The 14,003-nt window shown below is 36.1% G+C and overlaps 1 protein-coding gene across 49 annotated transcripts in view; it reads right to left on the reverse strand.

The window, feature by feature from the left end:
• Nucleotides 1-14,003, reverse strand: part of LOC108427456 (protein tyrosine phosphatase receptor type D) — a 713,922-nt gene that overhangs the window by 435,350 nt on the left and 264,569 nt on the right. For all 49 annotated transcript variants that reach the window (XM_017697632.2, XM_037532739.1, XM_017697621.2 and 46 more), the window contains exon 6: nucleotides 10,038-10,153. The gene's annotated coding sequence lies outside the window, so the exon portion shown is untranslated. The remainder of the gene's footprint in view (nucleotides 1-10,037; nucleotides 10,154-14,003) is intronic.

Below are 14,003 nucleotides of genomic sequence, written 5' to 3' on the forward strand. Positions count from 1 at the left end.
TCTTTTGTAAATAGAAACTTTTTAAACATGATGTAAGTGGTGATGTCATGCAAAATGATTGGCCTTTTTTCATTCTATTTTTCAAAAATAATCTGCATCAAAGAGTATGTGTCTTTACACGTTTCAGTGTGGCGAGAGACGAAACAGGCACATTTAATAGCTGACACATCAACTAGTTGATGCGCACCCTGCTCACTCAACTCTCTCTCCCATTTTGAATGAACTTCATACAAATTATCAGCATCGACCAATCAGATAGCTGACATGTAATGTGGTAACTGAACATGCCACATCCAGAAAGCCAGCAGTTGGTGAGAGAAGAGATTCTAATGAAAATATGGCATTAACCTAAAAAGTGCACGGCTGCTGCAGATTTAGAACATCCAAAAAGTCTGAGGGTTCTGCTTCCCTGCCTAGACACATCTCTAAATGTGGACATGAACTGCAGTTTAACCAGATGTCACAGTTAAAACAGTGGCAGCAGCTCTGTGCTGAAAAAAATAAAATGTATGTGATGTGTTTTAAAAGCTTCAAATGTTTGTGCTTAATCTAGAAAGTCCAAAAACTGATCAAGTGCACAAGCATTATTTGTGAAGTTTTGATATGACTCAACCAAAGGCTTAGCTCTCACAGTCTGAGGACTTCACTGCAAAAACCTGAACATAAATAATCCCCACAGAAGTGCATTGGAAGTAGTTTCCTGTGATTCACTGCACTCCTTTGGGATCACTCAAGGTTCTCCTTATCTGACTGCTAATACAAGTGTGAGCCCTAATGGACTGCGCACCTGATCAGTGTGTCGATTACTAGCATCACAACATTAAATCCAGCCAAACTGGGTCAGTCTGGGTCAACCACAAATAATGCCTTTAAATACAAACACTTGCTTGCATAAATAAATCAACCATGTGATCTTAACTTGCAAAATATATGCAATGACACTTCAAGTAATTCAAAACATCACTCAAAACAATACAAAACCTGTCTCAGAATTCACATTAGAACTTATAAACCGCACTGCACAGGACTTAGCCACAGGAATACATCAAACTTCATGTCCAAATGTCTATCCACATATTCTGTTTGGAGGTCATGGTCTGATCTTATCTGGGGCCTAGGCATCCTCACCTACCCCACTATAGTGCTACCTAGGACAAGGTAGATACTGCTATAGGAAAATCCACCAATTGTTCCACATTTCTGCAAAAATTAACTTTTTGAGAACCCTAACCCTAACAGTCATCAAAATGGCCTGATGTGCAATGGTTCACAACTCAGATTTCTTTACAGTGGTGTTGATAGTAACCAGGGGTTACAATGTTTATAATGCATTTTATGAACTATCCAAAACCACCTCTGAACCATTACATGTCAATTTTTCTTTGCCATCTATTTTTCCTTATAATACACTGCATGAAACCCTCCACCATGAATATACTTTAAAAATACAATAATTTCATAAGATAATTTCTCAGACATCAGGCAGTATATTCCAAACTACTTCACATAATAACTTTGTAGTAATACGGTTTTGCAATCATTTCAACCCTAGAGTATATATATATATATACACACACACTAGCAAAAACAGCTGTTCAGAATTTGTATTTTTATAATTATCACTGGTAGACACCAAAAAACAAATCAAAACACAGGAAGCAGACACTACTGTTTCTCAGCCGCATGGTCCTTTGTAATATGTTTTATACATTTTCTAAGTTTAAGTCTACTATAAGTTTAAGCACTTTCTTATTGTATTCCTGATCTAGAGGAAATGCTTCTAATTCATTCTCCACCAGTGTCCATAAGTCATTCATAGTGGATGCATTTTTCTTCTCTCAAACTGCTAATTCACTGGATGAGCAGTGCTGTGGCATTTCTCATGGTCTTTGAGGAATATACACTCACTTGTACTAATTTTTTTCTTTTAAAAGTGAAGAGCCACTGACTTGTTATAGTGCAGTGAGATTTTCGTGAATTAAAAGCACTAATTATTATAAGTATCATGTACTTTTGTGTAACTGTATTGTACTTAATTAACTCTGAATGAAAAAGCATGATCATCATAATAGAGTGCATGTTTTCAAAACTATTTGAATCAATTTAGAATGAAAATGGGATCTTTACAATCATATATGAATTCACTGTGCGTAATGAGGGCAATACAGACAAATATGTATTTATTAGTTATTCATATTATTCATATTTAGTCAAATGTAACTTTAAAGCTTCCAGCTTATCATCATTTGAATGTGCTTTACTTAAAACTGTATCTCACTAAGCCAACAAAAGCAAAACAGAGCAGGTTAATAAAAAATTTCCAACTGTGTTTCTCCATTGTCTTTCCCGCAAAAGGCTTTTATTCAACCTCAACACCATTCATTCAGAACTGTTTCAGTAATTCTATTAGCAGCCATTGTTTTCAGTGAATAGTACGAGTCTTCAAGCTTCTTTTGTCTTTGCTTAAATCAAATGTGTATTTTTCCTGATAGACAAGCATTAAAACATCTTTTCTGGAGGTTACAAGTTAACACTCTGCTGCTGCTTCCAAACTTTTTCTCTTCGAATAATAGTCTTTAATATCTTTATGGAAAATGAATCAACTGCTCCAAAAGAGAAGGCGCTCAAAAGATTTAAATGTATTGAAACAGAAAGTGCTTAACCTAGAAGTCACGAGTGATCACTTGCACTTTGCTATACTTTTTAAGCAGAAATATTTCATTAATATTACATAGTGAGTCATTTTAAAAGCTGTTATAAAATACTCTAAATATTAAGCAGGTAGTAATGCATTTTCAATGTACTTACTAAGCCATAAGGGTGCTTGGCAAATATAGCCAACTATAAACCTTATAAAGACCTTAATTATTATTAAAAATAAATTAGTAATATTGTGTATTGTCCCATATTGCATTTTACCACTGTTAACAAACTGCTTCACACACAAACAACACCACTTAAAGTGCCATATAATGAAAACCTAGACTGTATAGTCCATACAAAGCAAATGCAAACAAAGCTGCAAAACAGCCCATTGTGAGTTTATTCCTGAACCAACACATTTATGTATATCTGCTTATTCAACCTTCACCTGTTTAGACCTGTCCATTTATGGTATGTTATAAGAAGATTTTCTTCAGACTCTCTTGAATGAGATACAATACATGGCAGCCAATCAGAACAGAGCTTACATACATGAGCCTTAAATGGATAGTTAAAAAACAGCCTGTTTAATTCTAAGGCATAAAGAGAGATTGTACAATGAATTTGGTAGATTACTATTCAAAGACTCAGAATCACTTGCCATAAGGTATTTCAGATGTTTCATTAAAAATGTCAACATTTATACAGACAAGAATTTATTAATTGTTGAAAAATATAATGTAATTATATATATAGATTTTTTGTACAAGTTACCCATCTTGATATTTAAGATCGACATTTGATGAAATCTGAATATAATTTTTTCATCAAATGTATTATTAACTACATTATTACCATTCAGTCATTCAGTCTATAATTCTGGAAACAGTTCTTCATGTTTTATTTACAGGTTCATGGTATCTTAATACTTGACTGTGATATGCTGGATAAACATATTACAACGATTTTATACATTTTCTTCCTGCAAATTGGTTTTATTACTGTTCGCTATTAACAACTTTTGAACACTAGTGTATATAAAGCACACAAATGTTGTAGGTGAACCTCAGAAGGGAAAAGAAGAACAAACTACAATAAAAATGTAAGATACGGGCCAGTTAACTACAGTAAAATGACTACAACATATAAAGTAAGATATTCTGTGCTAGCACACACTGACTGTTAGCATACACTACCAAACAGAAGCTGAAAAATGTTCTGAAAATGTTCTCTCTTGCTGAAGCTTGTTTTCCTCCACTGAATCAGGGCCTTTTGAAAGCCTCTTTTTCACTCATGAGGCTCCGCTATGAATGCTCTTTCCCCTACTATATAAATAATACAGAGACCAGTAAAGAGAAGTGCCTTCTCGGGAAAATGACATCATAGTTTTAGGAAGTTTTAATTATAATGGGGACGGAAGCAGCCTAGCGCGTCTTTGTTCCCAAGCAGCGTTGAAGAGTGAGTGTGTTTTGTGTGTGTGTGTGTGACTCCGTGTCTTTGCACTGTCAAGTGTGTGAAGGGTTTGAAGGTGTTCTGGGAGCTAAAATTAGCCGCGTCTGCCGCGCTGGCTGTCAGCAGATGGGCGTGTGTGTACAACACTGCGGCTCTGACGGATACCCGACCACTCACTCTTCAAGCTTTCAGTCGACACACACTGACAGCAAAGCCAATCACAGCAAATGTTACCTCATCTGCTGCTGTTTTTCTGGCTTGTGACATTTCTGATTGCCTGTTTTAACCCTTTGTTGAGTCCTGACACATGGAGCTGCGCATATGAGCAGTCAATGGCTTCAGTTATTAACATTATAACAGCATTCCATAGCACTTAAAAACACATCAATGTGAAGTGTTAATGTGTTAATAATATGATTTCTCATAGCATAGATAAAACTATTCTAGACATGCAGAAGCTCTGGTTAAACATGCTAAGTGCTGTAGGCAGATGTCTCTACAAAAAAACACATTTTAGGACATTTTAGGTCACCTGACATTGTGGTGGTCTGAGGACATCAGATTCTCAGCAAAAACACAAATAAAATCACTTTCCAGTACATCAGGCACTAGTTTCAAATAGTGAAACACTCGGTACAGCACTCGGAAATAAGTATATTATGATCAGCAATTCTAAAAAATATACTGATAAATACTGAAAGTGTATTAAAGATACACTTACTCACAGGACATTTTCTATGCATTGACTGAAGCTCTTAGCTACAACATACAGCAAGGAAAAACATGTCTGCAAGAAACGTTATGTTTGGAGAAAGGAAGACATTCACACTGTGAAACAGGATGGTGGTAATATCATGGTCCGAGCTTGTTTTGCTGCATCTGGGCCAGGATGGCTTGCTTTTATTGATGGAGCAATAAACAAATTCTAAAGGAAAATGTCAGGACATCTATCATTGAGCTGGGTCAAATAAGAATTTTAAGAAAATTAAGAAATAAGAAAATAAGAAATTCTTTGGTCAATAAGACCAAAGAATGGTTAAAGCAGAATAAAGCTAATGTTTTGGAATGGCCAAGTCAAAGTCCTGACCTTAATCCTATAAAAATGTTGTGAAAGGACCTGGACAAATTGGCTAAACGGGCTAAAATTCCACCAAGCCGTGCAAGACTAGTCAACAGTTACTGGAAATGTTTAGTTGCAGTTATTGCTGTACAAGGGTCTGCACAAGTCACACCAGATACCGAAAGGTTCACATACTTTTGCCACTCACAGATATGTAATACTGGATAATTTTCCTCAGTGAATAAATAACCAAATCTAATATCATTGTCTTATTGGTTTATTGTGGTTCTTTTTAGTTTTAGGTCAAATTTAGCCAGAAATATAAAAAAGTCACAAGAAGTCACAGTGCTTGCAAACTTTAAAGCACCACTTTAGATAGAAAATACATCATGTCATGTCAGAAACCACATTTCTAGTTTTAAAACGTAAGAAAGTGACATTTAAGTTTTGAGTAGTTCCCAGAGTCAGACACGATACCATTTAAAGCACTTTAAATCTCAAAGCATGCACGACACAGGGGTTACACCTCATCATTTTACATGTTTGAGATGTCACACAGCCTGTTTCATATTTATCCGCATAACCTCACTGTTTGTATATTTAAAATTCTTGGTTGTTTGACATGCACTACGGAAACAGAAGAAAACCTTTTTCATTTCATCCCACAAAGGATGTCTCATCTTTTACTCTATCACTTGTTCTCTCTTACTTACTCCTCTCTCTTTCTTGCTGTCTTTTCTCTATTTCACAATTTTCAATCTTCCTCTTTCTTTACTCTATTTTGCTCAATTTTTGCATTCTCCTTATTTCATTACTTTTTTTCTCTCTTTACCTTTCTCCTATCATACCTCTCTTTTTCTTTACTCTCTCTCTCTCTCTCTTTCCCTCTTTCTCTCCCTGTTTCTTTACCCTCTTCATGCAAAATTCATGCACATTCTCGTGGGCCGCCTGATAGGCTAAGACTGAATGTGATTCAAGTAAAACTCCAGACAAAAAAATATTCTATGTCTGAGAATAAACAGAAATCTGAGTCCACATGGGTCCCTATGATATAGTCCCTATGATTCCCTATGATATCTCAACATGTTCTGCAAAATACATGAATCAAAATACAAAGCTGCTAATTCCATAAAATAATACATCAAATATAATTACATAAAATGTAGATAACATGCTTAATTTTCAGTCGTGACGAATTCTCTTTAGACCTTCTGTCAACAACACTGCTTGTTGTCTCTTTGTGATATTTTAATAGCTCACTAGCATCACTAACTGCTTGTATTTTGATGTATTTGTAATGACCTGAAAAGTAAACAAATCTATAATAATTACAACATTTCTGGATAAAGAGGGAAGTGCAAAAGAGGCAAAATAAAAGAGAATCTATGAAGAAAACACACAGTCCCAAGCTTTTGCTGCAAACTAGCACTAGAGCTGCTAACTTGATGTAAGCTAATGTGATGTATATAAAGCGACGTATGCGAGTGAAGCGAATGATCCAGTCAGAACAGATGAGAAGCGTTTCAGTGGCTCCGCTGAGGGTGATGAATGGGGTTTCGGCACGGCAGAAGGTCAGAGACTTTGGTAATGTGATGAGAATGAGCTACAGATCACTGAATTACAAATGTTAGCACACACTAACAGCACGACTTGGTCTCTGTTGAGCTGATGTAGCAGCTCAAGACTGGAAACGTGTGGGTGCTGCTATAAACATGTTCCATTGATTTCTGGCACATTGGACATTCATTTGGCATAAAGGGCATAGTTTCTGTGTTTGCCTTTTTACAGCTACAACACAGCATCACCACAGGCTACAGATGTGAAGACAAGCTAAATAACCATTTTGTTTATTTGCTGCTATAAAATGGATCTACTGTGTTTCATGCAAGCATAATGCAGGCCAGATGTATACCAAATTAAGTTCAGTATCCAGCCATGATTCACATTATTTGCTTTAGCAGAACCTGTCACAATATTCAAACATGCCAATCTTTACATAGTACTACTTTTTTTGTTATAACTCAATAATTACTTAACTTCAACTATTACGTTCACCATGCTGCTGTCTCAAGCATTCAGCAAGCAGTCAATATGAATACAAGCAACATGACTGCATATCTACACTCACCTGCCACTTAATTAGGTACACCTTGCTAGTAAAAGGTTGGACCCCCTTTTGCCTTCAGAACTGCCTTAATTAATACTCAGACCAGCCCGTCTGGCACCAAAAACCATGCCACATTCAAAGTCACTTAAATTCCATTCAGGGGGGTTCAGGTCAGGGCTCTGTACAGACCACTGGATTTCCTCCACACCAAACTCAAATCATGCCTTTACGGACCTCGCTTTGTGCACAGGTGCATAGTCATGCTGGAACAGGAAATGGCCTTGACCTCCAAACTCTCACCACAAATTTGGAAATATATAAATGTCTAAAATGTCTCTGTATAATGTACAAAACATTTTACAAAAAACATTACCATTCACTGGAAAACACTGAAAAAGAGCCCCAGACCATTATCCCTCCTCCACCAAACTTTTCTGTTGGCAGGGTACATTCTAGTAGTAGCGTTCTCCTGGTTTCCACCAAACCAAGATTCGTACATCATTCGTACATCAGACTGCCAGACAGTGAAGCATGATTCATCACTGTCCAGAGGCAGTGTGCTTTACAGCACTTTAGATAATGCATGGAACTGCCCATAGCAAACCTAGGCTTGTGTGCCGCTGCTGAGCCATGGAAACTCATTTCATGAAGCTCCTGACACACACTTCCAGAGGCAATGTAGAACTGTAGTAAGTGATGTAACAGAGGTTATGTGTTATGCTCTTCAGCAAGCCAGAGAGGCCAGGTTGAGATGGTTTGGACATGTGTTGAGGAGGAATAGTGGATATATTGGTCAAAGAATGTTGGAGATGGAGCTGCCGGGCAGAAGGAGAAGAGGTAGACCTCAGAGAAGGTTTATGGATGTAGTGAAGGTGGACATGTAGATGGTTGGTGTAAAAGTAGAGGAGGCAGTGGATAGGGCAAGATGGAGGCAGATGATCCGCTGTGGCGACCCCTAAAGGGAGCAGCCGAAAGAATAAGAAGAAGTCTAATAAAGTGCTAAAGGCTCTATAGGCATGCATGTTAAATGTCTTTCATCACAATAATGACTGGTTAATCACTGCTATACAGCAGGATATCTGTGTTTTCCATGTTAGCACTCTGTAGGCTATATGGCAGATAGAATTAGGGATAGTTTTAGAAAAAATACATTTCTAACATTATATGACACCGTAGCATGTGTCAGAAACCACATGGGCAGTTCTACTTAATACAGTATGAGGCAAGTGTGAACATTTAGACATGCAGTTTACATGATTAATTGGTGTGCGTAAGCTTTTATATTTTCAGGAAATATAATTTCAGTGGATTATGACACAATCATATTCCCTGACTAAAGGTACTACAGATGTATCCTTTGAGGGCACCACCCCAGTGAGTTTTATACCTTTTTTCTGAGAGAGCTGTGTAAAACAACCAAACAAACTACAGAAACCAAACAAGTCTTGGTGAGGCTAAGGGATGAAACTAGATACTTATGAATGTTGACTGAACTATTGCTTTTTCTTACATTGCATCAAGATTCATACCACTGTGATGACTAGCCTCCCTATCAAACTGAAAGTATTAATGCTGACATTTTATTTTCCCCTTTGGTACTGGAACATTAATATTTGGGTGCTACATGGTAACAATGATAAAAACTGACACTGAAACACATGAATTTGTAGGATTACAGAAATACTTAATCAAAAGAGGATTATGATCGTAAAGTGCAGACTACATCCCTATCTCTTCCACTCTGTATCTCTCTGTTTAAGCATCTCTCTCTCTCAGTGGTGGTGAATTAGAATAGATAATTAGTTTAATTATGATCAGGCGTAATGAGCCCTATTCAGCAGTATAGTGGAGACTCATTCAAGGTGGTGCAGCAGCGGTCGATATTTTTCTGGATGAGAAATCGATGAGCTCATTCAGAGTCAAATGGAGCTTGAAATGGGAGGGAAGAGCTGGATGCTCAAACAAAAACAAAACAAACAGCTTGATAATCGCTGCCGTTTTCTGCCAAAAGGCCATTTTAATATGGATGTACCCTTACTCGCCCAACAGCGATCGCTCTATCGCTCATGAAGTGCTGCGAGGGGGGGATTTTAATGCTCATTATTTGCTGAGCCCGTGTTATCTCTATTTGTCTGTGGTGGTCCTTTTTTTTTAAGACTCTAAGACAGACATTTTGTTGTAAGAGGCTATATAAACAAATCCCTACAGCATCTATGCAGACACTGCCAACAAATGAACCACAGGGTTAACAGAGCAAATGAGAGTGAAGCAATTTCAGAGTGACACTATTAAGGTATGAAGTTATGGAGGGAGTATGGTTACAGAGGTGAAAACAGTCACTGAACTACAATATGGAGAGAATACTGCTGTCCAAAGCATTATATATATATATATATATATATATATATATATATATATATATATATATATATATATATATATATATATATATATAATACACACAAATACATGCACACATACACAGAAAGGGAGAAAGAATAACACAAATTCCAGCAGATTGTATGCGAAGCTTTTAATTCTTGGCCACTCACAAAACGAGCCTGGCATTTTTTATTAAGGTGATTAAAATTCATGAACATTTCTGCTAAACGGTTCCCAAGTGATAAAAGTAGCAGATAACGTTTTATGAGTTACCCAATGGAGAATGCGATAAACTGAAGTGACTTAAGGAAAAGACCTTGTATTTTCAAGTGCTTGATAAACCAAGTATGCTGAGTATATCACAATCACGCTATTATAGTAATATTTACTCACCCAGCGAAGACTCCTCTGAGCAGGTCAAGTGGGTTTCATGGTGACATTCAATTCTCTCTCTCACACACAGACACACTACACCTGCCTCAGCAGGGTGCGATTATTATAGAGAACAACTGCAAAAACAGAGAAACAGACAGAGAGAGAAACAATGTAAATATATATGTAAACATGAACACAGATACAAGTACAGCAAAAATCAGACCCTTCATTTATTTAAATTCCAGTCAAAATGGCCATATAGTACAAATGATTATTTTTCAGTGTCAGTAAAAAGAAAATTCAGAATAAAATATTAGAGTTTTCAGTATTTAATCTTTACTGTTAAAGCTTAAATTCTTTTTGGAAACTTGCTTTCAGTTTTTCCAAAAAAAAATCTACAGGGACAGGTTTCCACATTTTCAAAGCTGGTTTAATTTTCTGCATGTATTCTCAAGCACATTAAATGATGTTTCAGTTTGAACCCTGGGGTGGTTGGTCCATTGTTTTGAGAACAGTAGCAGCTTCTGTGTTTGCTTTGACTGTTTCCTTTTCTCAGTAAGGGCTTCTTAATTGCTACACATCCTTTCAGTCTCATAGTGTTGAGTGTCTTCTTGAGTGTCACAGTGGAAGGATGGACAGAAACACCTGTGGATTCAGAAATGAATCAAGAGTGGAGCTTGATTTTCTCCTCTCTCAGAAAGATGAAAGATTCAAGTACTACTTATCTGATGGGGACCGTTTTGGTGGTCTACCACCTCTTGCACTTAGGAGACCCATTTTGCCTGCAGCTTTTAATAAAAATAACAATTTTAATAAAATTAAAAAAACTATTTTGCTTTTTTCTCCTTCCTTTTTTCAGTGGATTATCTTGAATTTAATCTCCTTTAAAATATTTCTTGAAAAATGAATAAAACTTAAAAATCTGTAGACGTCTTCTAAAAATCAAGGGTATTATTAAAAAGTTTCTCTGCCTTCACTGTAGTAACAGCTTCTACTTTTCTGGGAAGGATGATGGAACACTGCTGAGAGGATTTGCATTCAAACGCAACAGCTTTAGTGAGGTCAGATACTGATGTTGGATGATCATCTCTGGATCACTCCAACATAATATATAAGTTCAGGGTGTATACCCCTGTGCATATGTCAAAAATAAAGTGAAGTCAAAGTTTATTTATATAGTGCTTTTACAACAGGTGTTGTATAGTGTATAGGTGTATATACTCAACATAAAAGGACTTTGATCAGAATGACACAAAATAAAACTTGATTAGGACATAAAAACGTGAAAAAGGCCAAATTATTAAATGGGTCAACTTTGTTTTGAGATTTTTGGGGTTTTTTTTGTATTTTAGGGTAATATTTATTATCATGACTTACAAGAAAATGTAATAATGGTTAATAATCAAGTAAGCTGCCCAAGCTTAACTATCTAGCTAGTAATTCTAACTACAATCTGAACGACTAGGATGGCCATGTCTAAAGCCTATCAGTGTCCTAAAGCTGCAGGTGTAGAACTGCTGCTGGCTCTGCAGATGGATTCCAAATCCTCCTGAGGGTTGGTGCTGTCAGAAAACAGTGCATTACTGGAAAGGGAGTCCATATAGCCAGGCCAGAGAACAGCAGCATTCACTGTTTGACAAGGTGAGTGGAGATTGTAAAGACACGCTAGAACCTCTGAACCTGTGGACTGTAGCTACGGTGAGGGAAAAGAGGGCTGAGAGGACTGTTCATAGGGCCAAATGAATCGAAATCAATTATAAAGGACTACACTGTTCTCCAGAGAGAGAAAGAGCAGCCTCAGTCCTTATTGATCAGACCAAGAGGAAGGTCGAAAACCTGACAAAGTGTGCAAAGATCAGAAAAATCCTGAGAAGTTCCTGGAATTGCTTCATATTTTCCTAAAGGGATCACAGAGTACCCTACCAGACATAAGTTTGGACTTGTTGTACTGTTAATTTTGGTTATTTGTCTACAGTAATAACATACATACTCCTCTGTATCCCATTTTTTTAAAAGAAAATAAATGAACACATAAATATGACATTTATATATATATATATATATATATATATATATATATATATATATGTGTGTGTGTGTGTGTGTGTGTGTGTGTAGAAAAACAAAATATAAAATGCACCACAACTTTTGGACAGGCCACATTTTATGTGCAGTATTTCCCACAACATGTTAAATTAAGCAAATAAACAGTAACTGTGGCACCTATAAAATGATTTACAATTCTTGTGTTGGTAAAAACGAGCAGAACACCAAACTTCTAAATGTTACTTTCAACTTCAACATAAAGGATTATCTATTTACAGCAAGTGCATAAGTGTTAAGTGTTAAGGTATTTTAAATGCTTTGTTATTCCAACCATGATGGTGCTTTCTGTTTCAGTTAGGCATCTGTTTTAGGTGAGTCTCACGTGTATACCTAAATTTGTGTTGATGTTGTCACCAACAGTGTTTTATTTGCTGTGTTTTTAATCATCTGAAATAGTGTATTGGTGTACAAAATGTATTGGTTCTTAAAAAAAACAAAAACAAAATCAAACCAAAAACCTGTGGTTTCAGAGAGCTTCAACAAAGTCCTTATATTACAAAGGATGGAGGAGACAGGTTTACTGGATGAAAAATGAACAGGATAGCCCACAACACTCAACACTGTATCTATTTTTGAGGAAAGCTTTGGCTTTCAATAAAAAGAGCCAACTGGCTTGCAGGTAAAGTCACAATGTCCAAATGTTTGTTTGTGCATTATTTGAACTAAAGCTAATTATGTGATATCAGTGGTTTAAAATTTGTTTTTGAAAAAATTATTGTGGCATTCAGTTTTTAGGTCTCTTTCCATTCAAAGAGAAATAAACCGCAACCTTTATGAATGGACATAAACGCCATTGTCTCTGGCTCTGTTCCGATAGAAAACTTTGCTAAGTTATGAAGAATATCAAATTTTAACTAAGCAAAGCAGCAGTAAGAAAGAATGAAACTGACATTTAGTAAATATCACATAGTGTGGTAAAGCAAACCATGACCAAGCAAATTAGGTCAGCCAACAACAATGGTTGCATGTTCAAATCCCAGAACTGACTGGCTATATAAATTCCCATTGTAGGATCAATGAAGCACATAACATACAGTAACTTAAGCATAAAAAAGTGGTGGGTCAAATGCCCATTTTCCCCCATGGTTCAGGTGTCCAAGATAACAAGGTGAACGTATATTTTTATTTCATCTCATTTTATGTTATTTCAGTTTCAAGTTTCAAAGTTTTGTCACATACATAGTCATACACAGTACAACTAGCAGTGAAATGCTTGGATGACTGCCCACTCACATGAAGCAATAAGGTAATAATAAACAGCATTCAAATAAAAGAACAATATTGTAGAAAAAATATAATATACGTCTATGAAACAAACACTATAAACACAATGAAGCTATGAAATGTGCAATGTACAATATATTTAAACTAATACTAAGAATTTGTGATTTTGTTTACAGGACTGAATATAAGCTGCTTTTAACACTTCATCTCTCATTAGTGTGGCTTGGCATTTTTTCACATGGTGATTAACATTTTGTTGTTTTTTGTAGAGATCACCATTAAATAAATACAACATAAATATTAATGATCTAAAATGCAGATGCATCAATGTGCAGCGTGGTTATATGCAGTAACACTAAATCCTAAAAGTGCTCTGTCGTGATGACAACTCTTACTGATCTGCATTTATCTCCAAAAGTACATTACAAAAAATTACTACTGAGGAACTTCAAAGCATCATGTAAATCAACAGTGTTAAAAAGAAGAGGAAGAAATCACTCATGAATTGCCTCATAAAGACTCACATGCATTCATTAGCATGTTTTTAGCATTAATTTAGCATAAATTCATTACAGGGATTCTTTAATCTAAAACCAGGCATCTGTGAACTGTTGTTGTAGTTGTTAGTTTTCTGACCTCCTCTACCTGTTTAGT

Source organism: Pygocentrus nattereri, chromosome 22, assembly GCF_015220715.1.
Source record: "Pygocentrus nattereri isolate fPygNat1 chromosome 22, fPygNat1.pri, whole genome shotgun sequence".
Lineage (NCBI taxonomy): Eukaryota > Metazoa > Chordata > Actinopteri > Characiformes > Serrasalmidae > Pygocentrus > Pygocentrus nattereri.